The 21,650-nt window shown below is 35.5% G+C and overlaps 14 pseudogenes; all 14 read right to left on the bottom strand.

Moving 5' to 3' along the window:
- Positions 1-487: 487 nt before the first annotated feature.
- On the bottom strand, positions 488-606 carry LOC145650997 (5S ribosomal RNA; annotated as a pseudogene).
- A 792-nt stretch (positions 607-1,398) lies between these two features.
- LOC145645676 (5S ribosomal RNA) lies at positions 1,399-1,519 on the bottom strand (annotated as a pseudogene).
- A 2,364-nt stretch (positions 1,520-3,883) lies between these two features.
- Positions 3,884-4,004, bottom strand: LOC145645911 (5S ribosomal RNA; annotated as a pseudogene).
- Positions 4,005-4,797: 793 nt separating this feature from the next.
- On the bottom strand, positions 4,798-4,918 carry LOC145645910 (5S ribosomal RNA; annotated as a pseudogene).
- Positions 4,919-9,365: 4,447 nt separating this feature from the next.
- LOC145645948 (5S ribosomal RNA) lies at positions 9,366-9,486 on the bottom strand (annotated as a pseudogene).
- A 792-nt stretch (positions 9,487-10,278) lies between these two features.
- LOC145646216 (5S ribosomal RNA) lies at positions 10,279-10,399 on the bottom strand (annotated as a pseudogene).
- A 792-nt stretch (positions 10,400-11,191) lies between these two features.
- LOC145646062 (5S ribosomal RNA) lies at positions 11,192-11,312 on the bottom strand (annotated as a pseudogene).
- A 1,013-nt stretch (positions 11,313-12,325) lies between these two features.
- LOC145645675 (5S ribosomal RNA) lies at positions 12,326-12,446 on the bottom strand (annotated as a pseudogene).
- A 2,179-nt stretch (positions 12,447-14,625) lies between these two features.
- LOC145645140 (5S ribosomal RNA) lies at positions 14,626-14,746 on the bottom strand (annotated as a pseudogene).
- A 2,180-nt stretch (positions 14,747-16,926) lies between these two features.
- LOC145645139 (5S ribosomal RNA) lies at positions 16,927-17,047 on the bottom strand (annotated as a pseudogene).
- Positions 17,048-18,280: 1,233 nt separating this feature from the next.
- On the bottom strand, positions 18,281-18,401 carry LOC145646069 (5S ribosomal RNA; annotated as a pseudogene).
- A 791-nt stretch (positions 18,402-19,192) lies between these two features.
- LOC145645138 (5S ribosomal RNA) lies at positions 19,193-19,313 on the bottom strand (annotated as a pseudogene).
- A 792-nt stretch (positions 19,314-20,105) lies between these two features.
- On the bottom strand, positions 20,106-20,226 carry LOC145645218 (5S ribosomal RNA; annotated as a pseudogene).
- Positions 20,227-21,018: 792 nt separating this feature from the next.
- On the bottom strand, positions 21,019-21,139 carry LOC145645136 (5S ribosomal RNA; annotated as a pseudogene).
- Positions 21,140-21,650: the final 511 nt, after the last annotated feature.

The raw sequence follows: 21,650 nt of genomic DNA, 5'->3' as shown, positions 1-21,650 counted from the left end.
CAAATTTGAGCTTGATAGCTTGAACATAAATTTAAGGGATGCAATAAAATCTTACAGCACCTGCTATTCCCTGGTACTAATAGATTTCTATTTAATCTGTACACTTCACTTACAAGCATGTCAGTTGCATATTAAATTAAAGTGATGCAAGAAAAACTTACAGCATCTGCTATTCCCAGGTGCTAACAGATAGGTTTTTTTAATTAATCACTGCACTTCACATCCTAGCATGTCATCTTGAAAGTAAATTAAAGTGATGCAAGAGAAGCTTACAGCATCTCATAGTCCAAGGTGCTAAAAGATAGTTTTTTGATGAATCACTGCACTTCACATTCAGGCATGTGAGTTGGAGAGTAAATGAAAGTGATGCAAAAAAAACTTACAGCACCTGCTATTCCCAGGTGCTAACAGATAGGTTTTTTTATTAATCACTGCACTTCACATTTGAGCATGTCAGCTTGAAAGTAAATTAAAGTGATGCAAGAAAAGCTTACAGCACCTGGTATTCCTAGATAGGGTCCCACCTCAGTACTATTCAGGCACAAACTTGCTTAGCTTCCAAGTTCAGATGAGATTGGACGTTCTGAAGCTGGTATGGCCGTAAACCTTAAACACTTACTCAAATTGCCTAATCATAGAAAATATGATCAAAGACCAATCTGACATTTTTTTTTATTAATCCCTGCACTTGACATTCTAGAATGTTATCTTGAAAGTAAATTAAAATGATGCAATAAAAGCTTACAACATCTGGTATTCGGAGGCACTAACAGACAGTTTTTTTATTAATCACTGCACTTCACATTCAAGCATGTCAGTTGGAGAGTAAATTAAAGAGATGCAATAAAAACTTACAGCATCTGCTATTCCCAGGTGCTAACAGATAGTTTGATTTAATTATTCACTGCACTTCAAATTTGAGCTTGATAGCTTGAACATAAATTTAAGGGATGCAATAAAATCTTACAGCACCTGCTATTCCCTGATACTAATAGATTTCTATTTAATCTGTACACTTCACTTACAAGCATGTCAGTTGCATATTAAATTAAAGTGATGCAAGAAAAACTTACAGCATCTGCTATTCCCAGGTGCTAACAGATAGTTTTTTTTAATTAATCACTGCACTTCACATCCTAGCATGTCATCTTGAAAGTAAATTAATGTGATGCAGGAGAAGCTTACAGCAGCTCGTAGTCCAAGGTGCTAAAAGATAGTTTTTTATGAATCACTGCACTTCACATTCAGGCATGTGAGTTGGAGAGTAAATGAAAGTGATGCAAAAAAAACTTACAGCATCTGCTATTCCCAGGTGCTAACAGATAGGTTTTTTTATTAATCACTGCACTTCACATTTGAGCATGTCAGCTTGAAAGTAAATTAAAGTGATGCAAGAAAAGCTTACAGCACCTGGTATTCCTAGATAGGGTCCCACATCAGTACTATCCAGGCACAAACTTGCTTAGCTTCCAAGTTCAGATGAGATTGGAGGCGTGCTGAAGCTGGTAAGGCCGTAAACCTTAAACACTTACTCAAATTGCCTAATCATAGAAAATATGATCAAAGACCAATCTGACATTTTTTTTTATTAATCCCTGCACTTGACATTCTAGAATGTTATCTTGAAAGTAAATTAAAATGATGCAATAAAAGCTTACAACATCTGGTATTCGGAGGCACTAACAGCCAGTTTTTTTATTAATCACTGCACTTCACATTCAAGCATGTCAGTTGGAGAGTAAATTAAAGTGATGCAATAAAAACTTACAGCATCTGCTATTCCCAGGTGCTAACAGATAGTTTGATTTAATTATTCACTGCACTTCAAATTTGAGCTTGATAGCTTGAACATAAATTTAAGGGATGCAATAAAATCTTACAGCACCTGCTATTACCTGGTACTAATAGATTTCTATTTAATCTGTACACTTCACTTACAAGCATTTCAGTTGCATATTAAATTAAAGTGATGCAAGAAAAACTTACAGCATCTGCTATTCCCAGGTGCTAACAGATAGTTTGATTTAATTATTCACTGCACTTCAAATTTGAGCTTGATAGCTTGAACATAAATTTAAGGGATGCAATAAAATCTTACAGCACCTGCTATTCCCTGGTACTAATAGATTTCTATTTAATCTGTACACTTCACTTACAAGCATGTCAGTTGCATATTAAATTAAAGTGATGCAAGAAAAACTTACAGCATCTGCTATTCCCAGGTGCTAACAGATTGGTTTTTTTAATTAATCACTGCACTTCACATCCTAGCATGTCATCTTGAAAGTAAATTAATGTGATGCAGGAGAAGCTTACAGCAGCTCGTAGTCCAAGGTGCTAAAAGATAGTTTTTTGATGAATCACTGCACTTCACATTCAGGCATGTGAGTTGGAGAGTAAATGAAAGTGATGCAAAAAAAACTTACAGCATCTGCTATTCCCAGGTGCTAACAGATAGGTTTTTTATTAATCACTGCACTTCACATTTGAGCATGTCAGCTTGAAAGTAAATTAAAGTGATGCAAGAAAAGCTTACAGCACATGGTATTCCTAGGTAGGGTCCCACCTCAGTACTATCCAGGCACAAACTTGCTTAGCTTCCAAGTAACAGATGAGATTGGAGGCGTGCTGAAGCTGGTATGGCCGTAAACCTTAAACACTTACTCAAATTGCCTAATCATAGAAAATATGATCAAAGACCAATCTGACATTTTTTTTTATTAATCCCTGCACTTGACATTCTAGAATGTTATCTTGAAAGTAAATTAAAATGATGCAATAAAAGCTTACAACATCTGGTATTCGGAGGCACTAACAGACAGTTTTTTTATTAATCACTGCACTTCACATTCAAGCATGTCAGTTGGAGAGTAAATTAAAGTGATGCAATAAAAACTTACAGCATCTGCTATTCCCAGGTGCTAACAGATAGTTTGATTTAATTATTCACTGCACTTCAAATTTGAGCTTGATAGCTTGAACATAAATTTAAGGGATGCAATAAAATCTTACAGCACCTGCTATTCCCTGGTACTAATAGATTTCTATTTAATCTGTACACTTCACTTACAAGCATGTCAGTTGCATACTAAATTAAAGTGATGCAAGAAAAACTTACAGCATCTGCTATTCCCAGGTGCTAACAGATAGTTTTTTTTAATTAAGCACTGCACTTCACATCCTAGCATGTCATCTTGAAAGTAAATTAAAGTGATGCAAGAGAAGCTTACAGCAGCTCGTAGTCCAAGGTGCTAAAAGATAGTTTTTTGATGAATCACTGCACTTCACATTCAGGCATGTGAGTTGGAGAGTAAATGAAAGTGATGCAAAAAAAACTTACAGCATCTGCTATTCCCAGGTGCTAACAGATAGTTTGATTTAATTATTCACTGCACTTCAAATTTGAGCTTGATAGCTTGAACATAAATTTAAGGGATGCAATAAAATCTTACAGCACCTGCTATTCCCTGGTACTAATAGATTTCTATTTAATCTGTACACTTCACTTACAAGCATGTCAGTTGCATATTAAATTAAAGTGATGCAAGAAAAACTTACAGCATCTGCTATTCCCAGGTGCTAACAGATAGGTTTTTTTAATTAATCACTGCACTTCACATCCTAGCTTGTCATCTTGAAAGTAAATTAAAGTGATGCAAGAGAAGCTTACAGCATCTCATAGTCCAAGGTGCTAAAAGATAGTTTTTTGATGAATCACTGCACTTCACATTCAGGCATGTGAGTTGGAGAGTAAATGAAAGTGATGCAAAAAAAACTTACAGCATCTGCTATTCCCAGGTGCTAACAGATAGGTTTTTTATTAATCACAGCACTTCACATTTGAGCATGTCAGCTTGAAAGTAAATTAAAGTGATGCAAGAAAAGCTTACAGCACATGGTATTCCTAGGTAGGGTCCCACCTCAGTACTATCCAGGCACAAACTTGCTTAGCTTCCAAGTTCAGATGAGATTGGAGGCATGCTGAAGCTGGTATAGCCGTAAACCATAAACACTTACTCAAATTGCCTAATCATAGAAAATATGATCAAAGACCAATCTGACATTTTTTTTTATTAATCCCTGCACTTGACATTCTAGAATGTTATCTTGAAAGTAAATTAAAATGATGCAATAAAAGCTTACAACATCTGGTATTCGGAGGCACTAACAGACAGTTTTTTTATTAATCACTGCACTTCACATTCAAGCATGTCAGTTGGAGAGTAAATTAAAGTGATGCAATAAAAACTTACAGCATCTGCTATTCCCAGGTGCTAACAGATAGTTTGATTTAATTATTCACTGCACTTCAAATTTGAGCTTGATAGCTTGAACATAAATTTAAGGGATGCAATAAAATCTTACAGCACCTGCTATTCCCTGGTACTAATAGATTTCTATTTAATCTGTACACTTCACTTACAAGCATGTCAGTTGCATATTAAATTAAAGTGATGCAAGAAAAAGTTACAGCATCTGCTATTCCCAGGTGCTAACAGATAGGTTTTTTTAATTAATCACTGCACTTCACATCCTTGCATGTCATCTTGAAAGTAAATTAAAGTGATGCAAGAGAAGCTTACAGCATCTCATAGTCCAAGGTGCTAAAAGATAGTTTTTTGATGAATCACTGCACTTCACATTCAGGCATGTGAGTTGGAGAGTAAATGAAAGTGATGCAAAAAAAACTTACAGCACCTGCTATTCCCAGGTGCTAACAGATAGTTTTTTTTATTAATCACTGCACTTCACATTTGAGAATGTCAGCTTGAAAGTAAATTAAAGTGATGCAAGAAAAGCTTACAGCACATGGTATTCCTAGGTAGGGTCCCACCTCAGTACTATCCAGGCACAAACTTGCTTAGCTTCCAAGTTCAGATGAGATTGGAGGCATGCTGAAGCTGGTATAGCCGTAAACCATAAACACTTACTCAAATTGCCTAATCATAGAAAATATGATCAAAGACCAATCTGACATTTTTTTTTATTAATCCCTGCACTTGACATTCTAGAATGTTATCTTGAAAGTAAATTAAAATGATGCAATAAAAGCTTACAACATCTGGTATTCGGAGGCACTAACAGACAGTTTTTTTATTAATCACTGCACTTCACATTCAAGCATGTCAGTTGGAGAGTAAATTAAAGTGATGCAATAAAAACTTACAGCATCTGCTATTCCCAGGTGCTAACAGATAGTTTGATTTAATTATTCACTGCACTTCAAATTTGAGCTTGATAGCTTGAACATAAATTTAAGGGATGCAATAAAATCTTACAGCACCTGCTATTCCCTGGTACTAATAGATTTCTATTTAATCTGTACACTTCACTTACAAGCATGTCAGTTGCATATTAAATTAAAGTGATGCAAGAAAAAGTTACAGCATCTGCTATTCCCAGGTGCTAACAGATAGGTTTTTTTAATTAATCACTGCACTTCACATCCTTGCATGTCATCTTGAAAGTAAATTAAAGTGATGCAAGAGAAGCTTACAGCATCTCATAGTCCAAGGTGCTAAAAGATAGTTTTTTGATGAATCACTGCACTTCACATTCAGGCATGTGAGTTGGAGAGTAAATGAAAGTGATGCAAAAAAAACTTACAGCACCTGCTATTCCCAGGTGCTAACAGATAGTTTTTTTTATTAATCACTGCACTTCACATTTGAGAATGTCAGCTTGAAAGTAAATTAAAGTGATGCAAGAAAAGCTTACAGCACATGGTATTCCTAGGTAGGGTCCCACCTCAGTACTATCCAGGCACAAACTTGCTTAGCTTCCAAGTTCTGATGAGATTGGAGGCGTGCTGAAGCTGGTATGGACATAAACCTTAAACACTTACTCAAATTGCATAATCATAGAAAATATGATCAAAGACCAATCTGACATTTTTTTTTATTAATCCCTGCACTTGACATTCTAGAATGTTATCTTGAAAGTAAATTAAAATGATGCAATAAAAGCTTACAACATCTGGTATTCGGAGGCACTAACAGACAGTTTTTTTATTAATCACTGCACTTCACATTCAAGCATGTCAGTTGGAGAGTAAATTAAAGTGATGCAATAAAAACTTACAGCATCTGCTATTCCCAAGTGCTAACAGATAGTTTGATTTAATTATTCACTGCACTTCAAATTTGAGCTTGATAGCTTGAACATAAATTTAAGGGATGCAATAAAATCTTACAGCACCTGCTATTCCCTGGTACTAATAGATTTCTATTTAATCTGTACACTTCACTTACAAGCATGTCAGTTGCATATTAAATTAAAGTGATGCAAGAAAAACTTACAGCATCTGCTATTCCCAGGTGCTAACAGATAGTTTTTTTTAATTAAGCACTGCACTTCACATCCTAGCATGTCATCTTGAAAGTAAATTAATGTGATGCAGGAGAAGCTTACAGCAGCTCGTAGTCCAAGGTGCTAAAAGATAGTTTTTTGATGAATCACTGCACTTCACATTCAGGCATGTGAGTTGGAGAGTAAATGAAAGTGATGCAAAAAAAACTTACAGCATCTGCTATTCCCAGGTGCTAACAGATAGGTTTTTTATTAATCACTGCACTTCACATTTGAGCATGTCAGCTTGAAAGTAAATTAAAGTGATGCAAGAAAAGCTTACAGCACATGGTATTCCTAGGTAGGGTCCCACCTCAGTACTATCCAGGCACAAACTTGCTTAGCTTCCAAGTAACAGATGAGAATGGAGGCGTGCTGAAGCTGGGATGGCCGTAAACCTTAAACACTTACTCAAATTGCCTAATCATAGAAAATATGATCAAAGACCAATCTGACATTTTTTTTTATTAATCCCTGCACTTGACATTCTAGAATGTTATCTTGAAAGTAAATTAAAATGATGCAATAAAAGCTTACAACATCTGGTATTCGGAGGCACTAACAGACAGTTTTTTTATTAATCACTGCACTTCACATTCAAGCATGTCAGTTGGAGAGTAAATTAAAGTGATGCAATAAAAACTTACAGCATCTGCTATTCCCAATTGCTAACAGATAGTTTGATTTAATTATTCACTGCACTTCAAATTTGAGCTTGATAGCTTGAACATAAATTTAAGGGATGCAATAAAATCTTACAGCACCTGCTATTCCCTGGTACTAATAGATTTCTATTTAATCTGTACACTTCACTTACAAGCATGTCAGTTGCATATTAAATTAAAGTGATGCAAGAAAAACTTACAGCATCTGCTATTCCCAGGTGCTAACAGATAGTTTTTTTTAATTAATCACTGCACTTCACATCCTAGCATGTCATCTTGAAAGTAAATTAATGTGATGCAAGAGAAGCTTACAGCAGCTCGTAGTCCAAGGTGCTAAAAGATAGTTTTTTGATGAATCACTGCACTTCACATTCAGGCATGTGAGTTGGAGAGTAAATGAAAGTGATGCAAAAAAAACTTACAGCATCTGCTATTCCCAGGTGCTAACAGATAGGTTTTTTATTAATCACTGCAATTCACATTTGAGCATGTCAGCTTGAAAGTAAATTAAAGTGATGCAAGAAAAGCTTACAGCACATGGTATTCCTAGGTAGGGTCCCACCTCAGTACTATCCAGGCACAAACTTGCTTAGCTTCCAAGTAACAGATGAGAATGGAGGCGTGCTGAAGCTGGGATGGCCGTAAACCTTAAACACTTACTCAAATTGCCTAATCATAGAAAATATGATCAAAGACCAATCTGACATTTTTTTTTATTAATCCCTGCACTTGACATTCTAGAATGTTATCTTGAAAGTAAATTAAAATGATGCAATAAAAGCTTACAACATCTGGTATTCGGAGGCACTAACAGACAGTTTTTTTATTAATCACTGCACTTCACATTCAAGCATGTCAGTTGGAGAGTAAATTAAAGTGATGCAATAAAAACTTACAGCATCTGCTATTCCCAATTGCTAACAGATAGTTTGATTTAATTATTCACTGCACTTCAAATTTGAGCTTGATAGCTTGAACATAAATTTAAGGGATGCAATAAAATCTTACAGCACCTGCTATTCCCTGGTACTAATAGATTTCTATTTAATCTGTACACTTCACTTACAAGCATGTCAGTTGCATATTAAATTAAAGTGATGCAAGAAAAACTTACAGCATCTGCTATTCCCAGGTGCTAACAGATAGTTTTTTTTAATTAATCACTGCACTTCACATCCTAGCATGTCATCTTGAAAGTAAATTAATGTGATGCAAGAGAAGCTTACAGCAGCTCGTAGTCCAAGGTGCTAAAAGATAGTTTTTTGATGAATCACTGCACTTCACATTCAGGCATGTGAGTTGGAGAGTAAATGAAAGTGATGCAAAAAAAACTTACAGCATCTGCTATTCCCAGGTGCTAACAGATAGGTTTTTTATTAATCACTGCAATTCACATTTGAGCATGTCAGCTTGAAAGTAAATTAAAGTGATGCAAGAAAAGCTTACAGCACATGGTATTCCTAGGTAGGGTCCCACCTCAGTACTATCCAGGCACAAACTTGCTTAGCTTCCAAGTTCAGATGAGATTGGAGGCGTGCTGAAGCTGGTATGGACATAAACCTTAAACACTTACTCAAATTGCATAATCATAGAAAATATGATCAAAGACCAATCTGACATTTTTTTTTATTAATCCCTGCACTTGACATTCTAGAATGTTGTCTTGAAGTAAATTAAAATGATGCAATATAAGCTTACAACATCTGGTATTCGGAGGCACTAACAGACAGTTTTTTTATTAATCACTGCACTTCACATTCAAGCATGTTAGTTGGAGAGTAAATTAAAGTGATGCAATAAATACTTACAGCATCTGCTATTCCCAGGTGTTAACCGATAGTTTGATTTAATTATTCACTGCACTTCAAATTTGAGCTTGATAGCTTGAACATAAATTTAAGGGATGCAATAAAATCTTACAGCACCTGCTATTCCTGGTACTAATAGATTTCTATTTAATCTGTACACTTCACTTACAAGCATGTCAGTTGCATATTAAATTAAAGTGATGCAAGAAAAACTTACAGCATCTGCTATTCCCAGGTGCTAACAGATAGGTTTTTTTAATTAATCACTGCACTTCACATCCTAGCATGTCATCTTGAAAGTAAATTAATGTGATGCAAGAGAAGCTTACAGCAGCTCGTAGTCCAAGGTGCTAAAAGATAGTTTTTTGATGAATCACTGCACTTCACATTCAGGCATGTGAGTTGGAGAGTAAATGAAAGTGATGCAAAAAAAACTTACAGCACCTGCTATTCCCAGGTGCTAACAGATAGTTTTTTTTTATTAATCACTGCACTTCACATTTGAGAATGTCAGCTTGAAAGTAAATTAAAGTGATGCAAGAAAAGCTTACAGCACATGGTATTCCTAGGTAGGGTCCCACCTCAGTACTATCCAGACACAAACTTGCTTAGCTTCCAAGTTCAGATGAGATTGGAGGCGTGCTGAAGCTGGTATGGCCGTAAACCTTAAACACTTACTCAAATTGCCTAATCATAGAAAATATGATCAAAGACCAATCTGACATTTTTTTTTATTAATCCCTGCACTTGACATTCTAGAATGTTATCTTGAAAGTAAATTAAAATGATGCAATAAAAGCTTACAACATCTGGTATTCGGAGGCACTAACAGACAGTTTTTTTATTAATCACTGCACTTCACATTCAAGCATGTCAGTTGGAGAGTAAATTAAAGAGATGCAATAAAAACTTACAGCATCTGCTATTCCCAGGTGCTAACAGATAGTTTGATTTAATTATTCACTGCACTTCAAATTTGAGCTTGATAGCTTGAACATAAATTTAAGGGATGCAATAAAATCTTACAGCACCTGCTATTCCCTGATACTAATAGATTTCTATTTAATCTGTACACTTCACTTACAAGCATGTCAGTTGCATATTAAATTAAAGTGATGCAAGAAAAACTTACAGCATCTGCTATTCCCAGGTGCTAACAGATAGTTTTTTTAAATTAATCACTGCACTTCACATCCTAGCATGTCATCTTGAAAGTAAATTAATGTGATGCAGGAGAAGCTTACAGCAGCTCGTAGTCCAAGGTGCTAAAAGATAGTTTTTTATGAATCACTGCACTTCACATTCAGGCATGTGAGTTGGAGAGTAAATGAAAGTGATGCAAAAAAAACTTACAGCATCTGCTATTCCCAGGTGCTAACAGATAGGTTTTTTTATTAATCACTGCACTTCACATTTGAGCATGTCAGCTTGAAAGTAAATTAAAGTGATGCAAGAAAAGCTTACAGCACCTGGTATTCCTAGATAGGGTCCCACATCAGTACTATCCAGACACAAACTTGCTTAGCTTCCAAGTTCAGATGAGATTGGAGGCGTGCTGAAGCTGGTAAGGCCGTAAACCTTAAACACTTACTCAAATTGCCTAATCATAGAAAATATGATCAAAGACCAATCTGACATTTTTTTTTATTAATCCCTGCACTTGACATTCTAGAATGTTATCTTGAAAGTAAATTAAAATGATGCAATAAAAGCTTACAACATCTGGTATTCGGAGGCACTAACAGCCAGTTTTTTTATTAATCACTGCACTTCACATTCAAGCATGTCAGTTGGAGAGTAAATTAAAGTGATGCAATAAAAACTTACAGCATCTGCTATTCCCAGGTGCTAACAGATAGTTTGATTTAATTATTCACTGCACTTCAAATTTGAGCTTGATAGCTTGAACATAAATTTAAGGGATGCAATAAAATCTTACAGCACCTGCTATTCCCTGGTACTAATAGATTTCTATTTAATCTGTACACTTCACTTACAAGCATGTCAGTTGCATATTAAATTAAAGTGATGCAAGAAAAACTTACAGCATCTGCTATTCCCAGGTGTTAACAGATAGTTTTTTTTAATTAATCACTGCACTTCACATCCTAGCATGTCATCTTGGAGTAAATTAATGTGATGCAAGAGAAGCTTACAGCAGCTCGTAGTCCAAGGTGCTAAAAGATAGTTTTTTGATGAATCACTGCACTTCACATTCAGGCATGTGAGTTGGAGAGTAAATGAAAGTGATGCAAAAAAAACTTACAGCATCTGCTATTCCCAGGTGCTAACAGATAGGTTTTTTTATTAATCACTGCACTTCACATTTGAGAATGTTAGCTTGAAAGTAAATTAAAGTGATGCAAGAAAAGCTTACAGCACATGGTATTCCTAGGTAGGGTCCCACCTCAGTACTATCCAGACACAAACTTGCTTAGCTTCCAAGTTCAGATGAGATTGGAGGCGTGCTGAAGCTGGTATGACCGTAAACCTTAAACACTTACTCAAATTGCATAATCATAGAAAATATGATCAAAGACCAATCTGACATTTTTTTTTATTAATCCCTGCACTTGACATTCTAGAATGTTATCTTGAAAGTAAATTAAAATGATGCAATAAAAGCTTACAACATCTGGTATTCGGAGGCACTAACAGACAGTTTTTTTATTAATCACTGCACTTCACATTCAAGCATGTGAGTTGGAGAGTAAATGAAAGTGATGCAAAAAAAACTTACAGCACCTGCTATTCCCAGGTGCTAACAGATAGTTTTTTTTATTAATCACTGCACTTCACATTTGAGAATGTCAGCTTGAAAGTAAATTAAAGTGATGCAATAAAAACTTACAACATCTGGTATTCGGAGGCACTAACAGACAGTTTTTTTATTAATCACTGCACTTCACATTCAAGCATGTCAGTTAGAGAGTAAATTAAAGTGATGCAATAAAAACTTACAGCATCTGCTATTCCCAGGTGCTAACAGATAGTTTGATTTAATTATTCACTGCACTTCAAATTTGAGCTTGATAGCTTGAACATAAATTTAAGGGATGCAATAAAATCTTACAGCACCTGCTATTCCCTGGTACTAATAGATTTCTATTTAATCTGTACACTTCACTTACAAGCATGTCAGTTGCATATTAAATTAAAGTGATGCAAGAAAAACTTACAGCATCTGCTATTCCCAGGTGCTAACAGATAGTTTTTTTAAATTAATCACTGCACTTCACATCCTAGCATGTCATCTTGAAAGTAAATTAATGTGATGCAGGAGAAGCTTACAGCAGCTCGTAGTCCAAGGTGCTAAAAGATAGTTTTTTATGAATCACTGCACTTCACATTCAGGCATGTGAGTTGGAGAGTAAATGAAAGTGATGCAAAAAAAACTTACAGCATCTGCTATTCCCAGGTGCTAACAGATAGGTTTTTTTATTAATCACTGCACTTCACATTTGAGCATGTCAGCTTGAAAGTAAATTAAAGTGATGCAAGAAAAGCTTACAGCACCTGGTATTCCTAGATAGGGTCCCACATCAGTACTATCCAGGCACAAACTTGCTTAGCTTCCAAGTTCAGATGAGATTGGAGGCGTGCTGAAGCTGGTAAGGCCGTAAACCTTAAACACTTACTCAAATTGCCTAATCATAGAAAATATGATCAAAGACCAATCTGACATTTTTTTTTATTAATCCCTGCACTTGACATTCTAGAATGTTATCTTGAAAGTAAATTAAAATGATGCAATAAAAGCTTACAACATCTGGTATTCGGAGGCACTAACAGCCAGTTTTTTTATTAATCACTGCACTTCACATTCAAGCATGTCAGTTGGAGAGTAAATTAAAGTGATGCAATAAAAACTTACAGCATCTGCTATTCCCAGGTGCTAACAGATAGTTTGATTTAATTATTCACTGCACTTCAAATTTGAGCTTGATAGCTTGAACATAAATTTAAGGGATGCAATAAAATCTTACAGCACCTGCTATTCCCTGGTACTAATAGATTTCTATTTAATCTGTACACTTCACTTACAAGCATGTCAGTTGCATATTAAATTAAAGTGATGCAAGAAAAACTTACAGCATCTGCTATTCCCAGGTGTTAACAGATAGTTTTTTTTAATTAATCACTGCACTTCACATCCTAGCATGTCATCTTGGAGTAAATTAATGTGATGCAAGAGAAGCTTACAGCAGCTCGTAGTCCAAGGTGCTAAGAGATAGTTTTTTGATGAATCACTGCACTTCACATTCAGGCATGTGAGTTGGAGAGTAAATGAAAGTGATGCAAAAAAAACTTACAGCATCTGCTATTCCCAGGTGCTAACAGATAGGTTTTTTTATTAATCACTGCACTTCACATTTGAGAATGTTAGCTTGAAAGTAAATTAAAGTGATGCAAGAAAAGCTTACAGCACATGGTATTCCTAGGTAGGGTCCCACCTCAGTACTATCCAGGCACAAACTTGCTTAGCTTCCAAGTTCAGATGAGATTGGAGGCGTGCTGAAGCTGGTATGGACATAAACCTTAAACACTTACTCAAATTGCATAATCATAGAAAATATGATCAAAGACCAATCTGACATTTTTTTTTATTAATCCCTGCACTTGACATTCTAGAATGTTATCTTGAAAGTAAATTAAAATGATGCAATAAAAGCTTACAACATCTGGTATTCGGAGGCACTAACAGACAGTTTTTTTATTAATCACTGCACTTCACATTCAAGCATGTGAGTTGGAGAGTAAATGAAAGTGATGCAAAAAAAACTTACAGCACCTGCTATTCCCAGGTGCTAACAGATAGGTTTTTTTATTAATCACTGCACTTCACATTTGAGCATGTCAGCTTGAAAGTAAATTAAAGTGATGCAAGAAAAGCTTACAGCACCTGGTATTCCTAGATAGGGTCCCACATCAGTACTATCCAGGCACAAACTTGCTTAGCTTCCAAGTTCAGAGGAGATTGGAGGCATGCTGAAGCTGGTAAGGCCGTAAACCTTAAACACTTACTCAAATTGCCTAATCATAGAAAATATGATCAAAGACCAATCTGACATTTTTTTTTATTAATCCCTGCACTTGACATTCTAGAATGTTATCTTGAAAGTAAATTAAAATGATGCAATAAAAGCTTACAACATCTGGTATTCGGAGGCACTAACAGACAGTTTTTTTATTAATCACTGCACTTCACATTCAAGCATGTCAGTTGGAGAGTAAATTAAAGTGATGCAATAAAAACTTACAGCATCTGCTATTCCCAGGTGCTAACAGATAGTTTGATTTAATTATTCACTGCACTTCAAATTTGAGCTTGATAGCTTGAACATAAATTTAAGGGATGCAATAAAATCTTACAGCACCTGCTATTCCCTGGTACTAATAGATTTCTATTTAATCTGTACACTTCACTTACAAGCATGTCAGTTGCATATTAAATTAAAGTGATGCAAGAAAAACTTACAGCATCTGCTATTCCCAGGTGCTAACAGATAGTTTTTTTTAATTAATCACTGCACTTCACATCCTAGCATGTCATCTTGAAAGTAAATTAATGTGATGCAGGAGAAGCTTACAGCAGCTCGTAGTCCAAGGTGCTAAAAGATAGTTTTTTGATGAATCACTGCACTTCACATTCAGGCATGTGAGTTGGAGAGTAAATGAAAGTGATGCAAAAAAAACTTACAGCATCTGCTATTCCCAGGTGCTAACAGATAGGTTTTTTATTAATCACTGCACTTCACATTTGAGCATGTCAGCTTGAAAGTAAATTAAATTGATGCAAGAAAAGCTTACAGCACATGGTATTCCTAGGTAGGGTCCCACCTCAGTACTATCCAGGCACAAACTTGCTTAGCTTCCAAGTTCAGATGAGATTGGAGGCGTGCTTAAGCTGGTATGGCCGTAAACCTTTAACACTTACTCAAATTGCCTAATCATAGAAAATATGATCAAAGACCAATCTGACATTTTTTTTTATTAATCCCTGCACTTGACATTCTAGAATGTTATCTTGAAAGTAAATTAAAATGATGCAATAAAAGCTTACAACATCTGGTATTCGGAGGCACTAACAGACAGTTTTTTTATTAATCACTGCACTTCACATTCAAGCATGTCAGTTGGAGAGTAAATTAAAGTGATGCAATAAAAACTTACAGCATCTGCTATTCCCAGGTGCTAACAGATAGTTTGATTTAATTATTCACTGCACTTCAAATTTGAGCTTGATAGCTTGAACATAAATTTAAGGGATGCAATAAAATCTTACAGCACCTGCTATTCCCTGGTACTAATAGATTTCTATTTAATCTGTACACTTCACTTACAAGCATTTCAGTTGCATATTAAATTAAAGTGATGCAAGAAAAACTTACAGCATCTGCTATTCCCAGGTGCTAACAGATAGGTTTTATTAATTAATCACTGCACTTCACATCCTAGCATGTCATCTTGAAAGTAAATTAAAGTGATGCAAGAGAAGCTTACAGCAGCTCGTAGTCCAAGGTGCTAAAAGATAGTTTTTTGATGAATCACTGCACTTCACATTCAGGCATGTGAGTTGGAGAGTAAATGAAAGTGATGCAAAAAAAACTTACAGCATCTGCTATTCCCAGGTGCTAACAGATAGGTTTTTTTATTAATCACTGCACTTCACATTTGAGAATGTTAGCTTGAAAGTAAATTAAAGTGATGCAAGAAAAGCTTACAGCACATGGTATTCCTAGGTAGGGTCCCACCTCAGTACTATCCAGGCACAAACTTGCTTAGCTTCCAAGTTCAGATGAGATTGGAGGCGTGCTGAAGCTGGTATGGACATAAACCTTAAACACTTACTCAAATTGCATAATCATAGAAAATATGATCAAAGACCAATCTGACATTTTTTTTTATTAATCCCTGCACTTGACATTCTAGAATGTTATCTTGAAAGTAAATTAAAATGATGCAATAAAAGCTTACAACATCTGGTATTCGGAGGCACTAACAGACAGTTTTTTTATTAATCACTGCACTTCACATTCAAGCATGTGAGTTGGAGAGTAAATGAAAGTGATGCAAAAAAAACTTACAGCACCTGCTATTCCCAGGTGCTAACAGATAGGTTTTTTTATTAATCACTGCACTTCACATTTGAGCATGTCAGCTTGAAAGTAAATTAAAGTGATGCAAGAAAAGCTTACAGCACCTGGTATTCCTAGATAGGGTCCCACATCAGTACTATCCAGGCACAAACTTGCTTAGCTTCCAAGTTCAGAGGAGATTGGAGGCATGCTGAAGCTGGTAAGGCCGTAAACCTTAAACACTTACTCAAATTGCCTAATCATAGAAAATATGATCAAAGACCAATCTGACATTTTTTTTTATTAATCCCTGCACTTGACATTCTAGAATGTTATCTTGAAAGTAAATTAAAATGATGCAATAAAAGCTTACAACATCTGGTATTCGGAGGCACTAACAGACAGTTTTTTTATTAATCACTGCACTTCACATTCAAGCATGTCAGTTGGAGAGTAAATTAAAGTGATGCAATAAAAACTTACAGCATCTGCTATTCCCAGGTGCTAACAGATAGTTTGATTTAATTATTCACTGCACTTCAAATTTGAGCTTGATAGCTTGAACATAAATTTAAGGGATGCAATAAAATCTTACAGCACCTGCTATTCCCTGGTACTAATAGATTTCTATTTAATCTGTACACTTCACTTACAAGCATGTCAGTTGCATATTAAATTAAAGTGATGCAAGAAAAACTTACAGCATCTGCTATTCCCAGGTGCTAACAGATAGTTTTTTTTAATTAATCACTGCACTTCACATCCTAGCATGTCATCTTGAAAGTAAATTAATGTGATGCAGGAGAAGCTTACAGCAGCTCGTAGTCCAAGGTGCTAAAAGATAGTTTTTTGATGAATCACTGCACTTCACATTCAGGCATGTGAGTTGGAGAGTAAATGAAAGTGATGCAAAAAAAACTTACAGCATCTGCTATTCCCAGGTGCTAACAGATAGGTTTTTTATTAATCACTGCACTTCACATTTGAGCATGTCAGCTTGAAAGTAAATTAAATTGATGCAAGAAAAGCTTACAGCACATGGTATTCCTAGGTAGGGTCCCACCTCAGTACTATCCAGGCACAAACTTGCTTAGCTTCCAAGTTCAGATGAGATTGGAGGCGTGCTTAAGCTGGTATGGCCGTAAACCTTTAACACTTACTCAAATTGCCTAATCATAGAAAATATGATCAAAGACCAATCTGACATTTTTTTTTATTAATCCCTGCACTTGACATTCTAGAATGTTATCTTGAAAGTAAATTAAAATGATGCAATAAAAGCTTACAACATCTGGTATTCGGAGGCACTAACAGACAGTTTTTTTATTAATCACTGCACTTCACATTCAAGCATGTCAGTTGGAGAGTAAATTAAAGTGATGCAATAAAAACTTACAGCATCTGCTATTCCCAGGTGCTAACAGATAGTTTGATTTAATTATTCACTGCACTTCAAATTTGAGCTTGATAGCTTGAACATAAATTTAAGGGATGCAATAAAATCTTACAGCACCTGCTATTCCCTGGTACTAATAGATTTCTATTTAATCTGTACACTTCACTTACAAGCATTTCAGTTGCATATTAAATTAAAGTGATGCAAGAAAAACTTACAGCATCTGCTATTCCCAGGTGCTAACAGATAGGTTTTATTAATTAATCACTGCACTTCACATCCTAGCATGTCATCTTGAAAGTAAATTAAAGTGATGCAAGAGAAGCTTACAGCAGCTCGTAGTCCAAGGTGCTAAAAGATAGTTTTTTGATGAATCACTGCACTTCACATTCAGGCATGTGAGTTGGAGAGTAAATGAAAGTGATGCAAAAAAAACTTACAGCATCTGCTATTCCCAGGTGCTAACAGATAGTTTGATTTAATTATTCACTGCACTTCAAATTTGAGCTTGATAGCTTGAACATAAATTTAAGGGATGCAATAAAATCTTACAGCACCTGCTATTCCCTGGTACTAATAGATTTCTATTTAATCTGTACACTTCACTTACAAGCATGTCAGTTGCATATTAAATTAAAGTGATGCAAGAAAAACTTACAGCATCTGCTATTCCCAGGTGCTAACAGATAGGTTTTTTTAATTAATCACTGCACTTCACATCCTAGCTTGTCATCTTGAAAGTAAATTAAAGTGATGCAAGAGAAGCTTACAGCATCTCATAGTCCAAGGTGCTAAAAGATAGTTTTTTGATGAATCACTGCACTTCACATTCAGGCATGTGAGTTGGAGAGTAAATGAAAGTGATGCAAAAAAAAGTTACAGCACCTGCTATTCCCAGGTGCTAACAGATAGTTTTTTTTATTAATCACTGCACTTCACATTTGAGAATGTCAGCTTGAAAGTAAATTAAAGTGATGCAAGAAAAGCTTACAGCACATGGTATTCCTAGGTAGGGTCCCACCTCAGTACTATCCAGGCACAAACTTGCTTAGCTTCCAAGTTCAGATGAGATTGGAGGCGTGCTGAAGCTGGTATGGACGTAAACCTTAAACACTTACTCAAATTGCATAATCATAGAAAATATGATCAAAGACCAATCTGACATTTTTTTTATTAATCCCTGCACTTGACATTCTAGAATGTTATCTTGAAAGTAAATTAAAATGATGCAATAAAAGCTTACAACATCTGGTATTCGGAGGCACTAACAGACAGTTTTTTTATTAATCACTGCACTTCACATTCAAGCATGTCAGTTGGAGAGTAAATTAAAGTGATGCAATAAAAACTTACAGCATCTGCTATTCCCAGGTGCTAACAGATAGTTTGATTTAATTATTCACTGCACTTCAAATTTGAGCTTGATAGCTTGAACATAAATTTAAGGGATGCAATAAAATCTTACAGCACCTGCTATTCCCTGGTACTAATAGATTTCTATTTAATCTGTACACTTCACTTACAAGCATGTCAGTTGCATATTAAATTAAAGTGATGCAAGAAAAACTTACAGCATCTGCTATTCCCAGGTGCTAACAGATAGTTTTTTTTAATTAATCACTGCACTTCACATCCTAGCATGTCATCTTGAAAGTAAATTAATGTGATGCAGGAGAAGCTTACAGCAGCTCGTAGTCCAAGGTGCTAAAAGATAGTTTTTTGATGAATCACTGCACTTCACATTCAGGCATGTGAGTTGGAGAGTAAATGAAAGTGATGCAAAAAAAACTTACAGCATCTGCTATTCCCAGGTGCTAACAGATAGGTTTTTTATTAATCACTGCACTTCACATTTGAGCATGTCAGCTTGAAAGTAAATTAAATTGATGCAAGAAAAGCTTACAGCACATGGTATTCCTAGGTAGGGTCCCACCTCAGTACTATCCAGGCACAAACTTGCTTAGCTTCCAAGTTCAGATGAGATTGGAGGCGTGCTTAAGCTGGTATGGCCGTAAACCTTTAACACTTACTCAAATTGCCTAATCATAGAAAATATGATCAAAGACCAATCTGACATTTTTTTTTATTAATCCCTGCACTTGACATTCTAGAATGTTATCTTGAAAGTAAATTAAAATGATGCAATAAAAGCTTACAACATCTGGTATTCGGAGGCACTAACAGACAGTTTTTTTATTAATCACTGCACTTCACATTCAAGCATGTCAGTTGGAGAGTAAATTAAAGTGATGCAATAAAAACTTACAGCATCTGCTATTCCCAGGTGCTAACAGATAGTTTGATTTAATTATTCACTGCACTTCAAATTTGAGCTTGATAGCTTGAACATAAATTTAAGGGATGCAATAAAATCTTACAGCACCTGCTATTCCCTGGTACTAATAGATTTCTATTTAATCTGTACACTTCACTTACAAGCATGTCAGTTGCATATTAAATTAAAGTGATGCAAGAAAAACTTACAGCATCTGCTATTCCCAGGTGCTAACAGATAGTTTTTTTTAATTAATCACTGCACTTCACATCCTAGCATGTCATCTTGAAAGTAAATTAATGTGATGCAGGAGAAGCTTACAGCAGCTCGTAGTCCAAGGTGCTAAAAGATAGTTTTTTGATGAATCACTGCACTTCACATTCAGGCATGTGAGTTGGAGAGTAAATGAAAGTGATGCAAAAAAAACTTACAGCATCTGCTATTCCCAGGTGCTAACAGATAGGTTTTTTATTAATTACTGCACTTCACATTTGAGCATGTCAGCTTGAAAGTAAATTAAAGTGATGCAAGAAAAGCTTACAGCACATGGTATTCCTAGGTAGGGTCCCACCTCAGTACTATCCAGGCACAAACTTGCTTAGCTTCCAAGTTCAGATGAGATTGGAGGCGTGCTGAAGCTGGTATGGCCGTAAACCTTAAACACTTACTCAAATTGCCTAATCATAGAAAATATGATCAAAGACCAATCTGACATTTTTTTTTATTAATCCCTGCACTTGACATTCTAGAATGTTATCTTGAAAGTAAATTAAAATGATGCAATAAAAGCTTACAACATCTGGTATTCGGAGGCACTAACAGACAGTTTTTTTATTAATCACTGCACTTCACATTCAAGCATGTCAGTTGGAGAGTAAATTAAAGTGATGCAATAAAAACTTACAGCATCTGCTATTCCCAGGTGCTAACAGATAGTTTGATTTAATTATTCACTGCACTTCAAATTTGAGCTTGATAGCTTGAACATAAATTTAAGGGATGCAATAAAATCTTACAGCACCTGCTATTCCCTGGTACTAATAGATTTCTATTTAATCTGTACACTTCACTTACAAGCATGTCAGTTGCATATTAAATTAAAGTGATGCAAGAAAAACTTACAGCATCTGCTATTCCCAGGTGCTAACAGATAGTTTTTTTTAATTAATCACTGCACTTCACATCCTAGCATGTCATCTTGAAAGTAAATTAATGTGATGCAGGAGAAGCTTACAGCAGCTCGTAGTCCAAGGTGCTAAAAGATAGTTTTTTGATGAATCACTGCACTTCACATTCAGGCATGTGAGTTGGAGAGTAAATGAAAGTGATGCAAAAAAAACTTACAGCATCTGCTATTCCCAGGTGCTAACAGATAGGTTTTTTATTAATCACTGCACTTCACATTTGAGCATGTCAGCTTGAAAGTAAATTAAATTGATGCAAGAAAAGCTTACAGCACATGGTATTCCTAGGTAGGGTCCCACCTCAGTACTATCCAGGCACAAACTTGCTTAGCTTCCAAGTTCAGATGAGATTGGAGGCGTGCTTAAGCTGGTATGGCCGTAAACCTTTAACACTTACTCAAATTGCCTAATCATAGAAAATATGATCAAAGACCAATCTGACATTTTTTTTTATTAATCCCTGCACTTGACATTCTAGAATGTTATCTTGAAAGTAAATTAAAATGATGCAATAAAAGCTTACAACATCTGGTATTCGGAGGCACTAACAGACAGTTTTTTTATTAATCACTGCACTTCACATTCAAGCATGTCAGTTGGAGAGTAAATTAAAGTGATGCAATAAAAACTTACAGCATCTGCTATTCCCAGGTGCTAACAGATAGTTTGATTTAATTATTCACTGCACTTCAAATTTGAGCTTGATAGCTTGAACATAAATTTAAGGGATGCAATAAAATCTTACAGCACCTGCTATTCCCTGGTACTAATAGATTTCTATTTAATCTGTACACTTCACTTACAAGCATGTCAGTTGCATATTAAATTAAAGTGATGCAAGAAAAACTTACAGCATCTGCTATTCCCAGGTGCTAACAGATAGTTTTTTTTAATT

Source organism: Electrophorus electricus, chromosome 13, assembly GCF_041902795.1.
Source record: "Electrophorus electricus isolate QZ-2024a chromosome 13, ASM4190279v1, whole genome shotgun sequence".
Lineage (NCBI taxonomy): Eukaryota > Metazoa > Chordata > Actinopteri > Gymnotiformes > Gymnotidae > Electrophorus > Electrophorus electricus.
The sequence above is the reverse complement of the archived record's forward strand: the minus strand, read 5'-3'. Positions and strand labels throughout refer to the sequence as shown.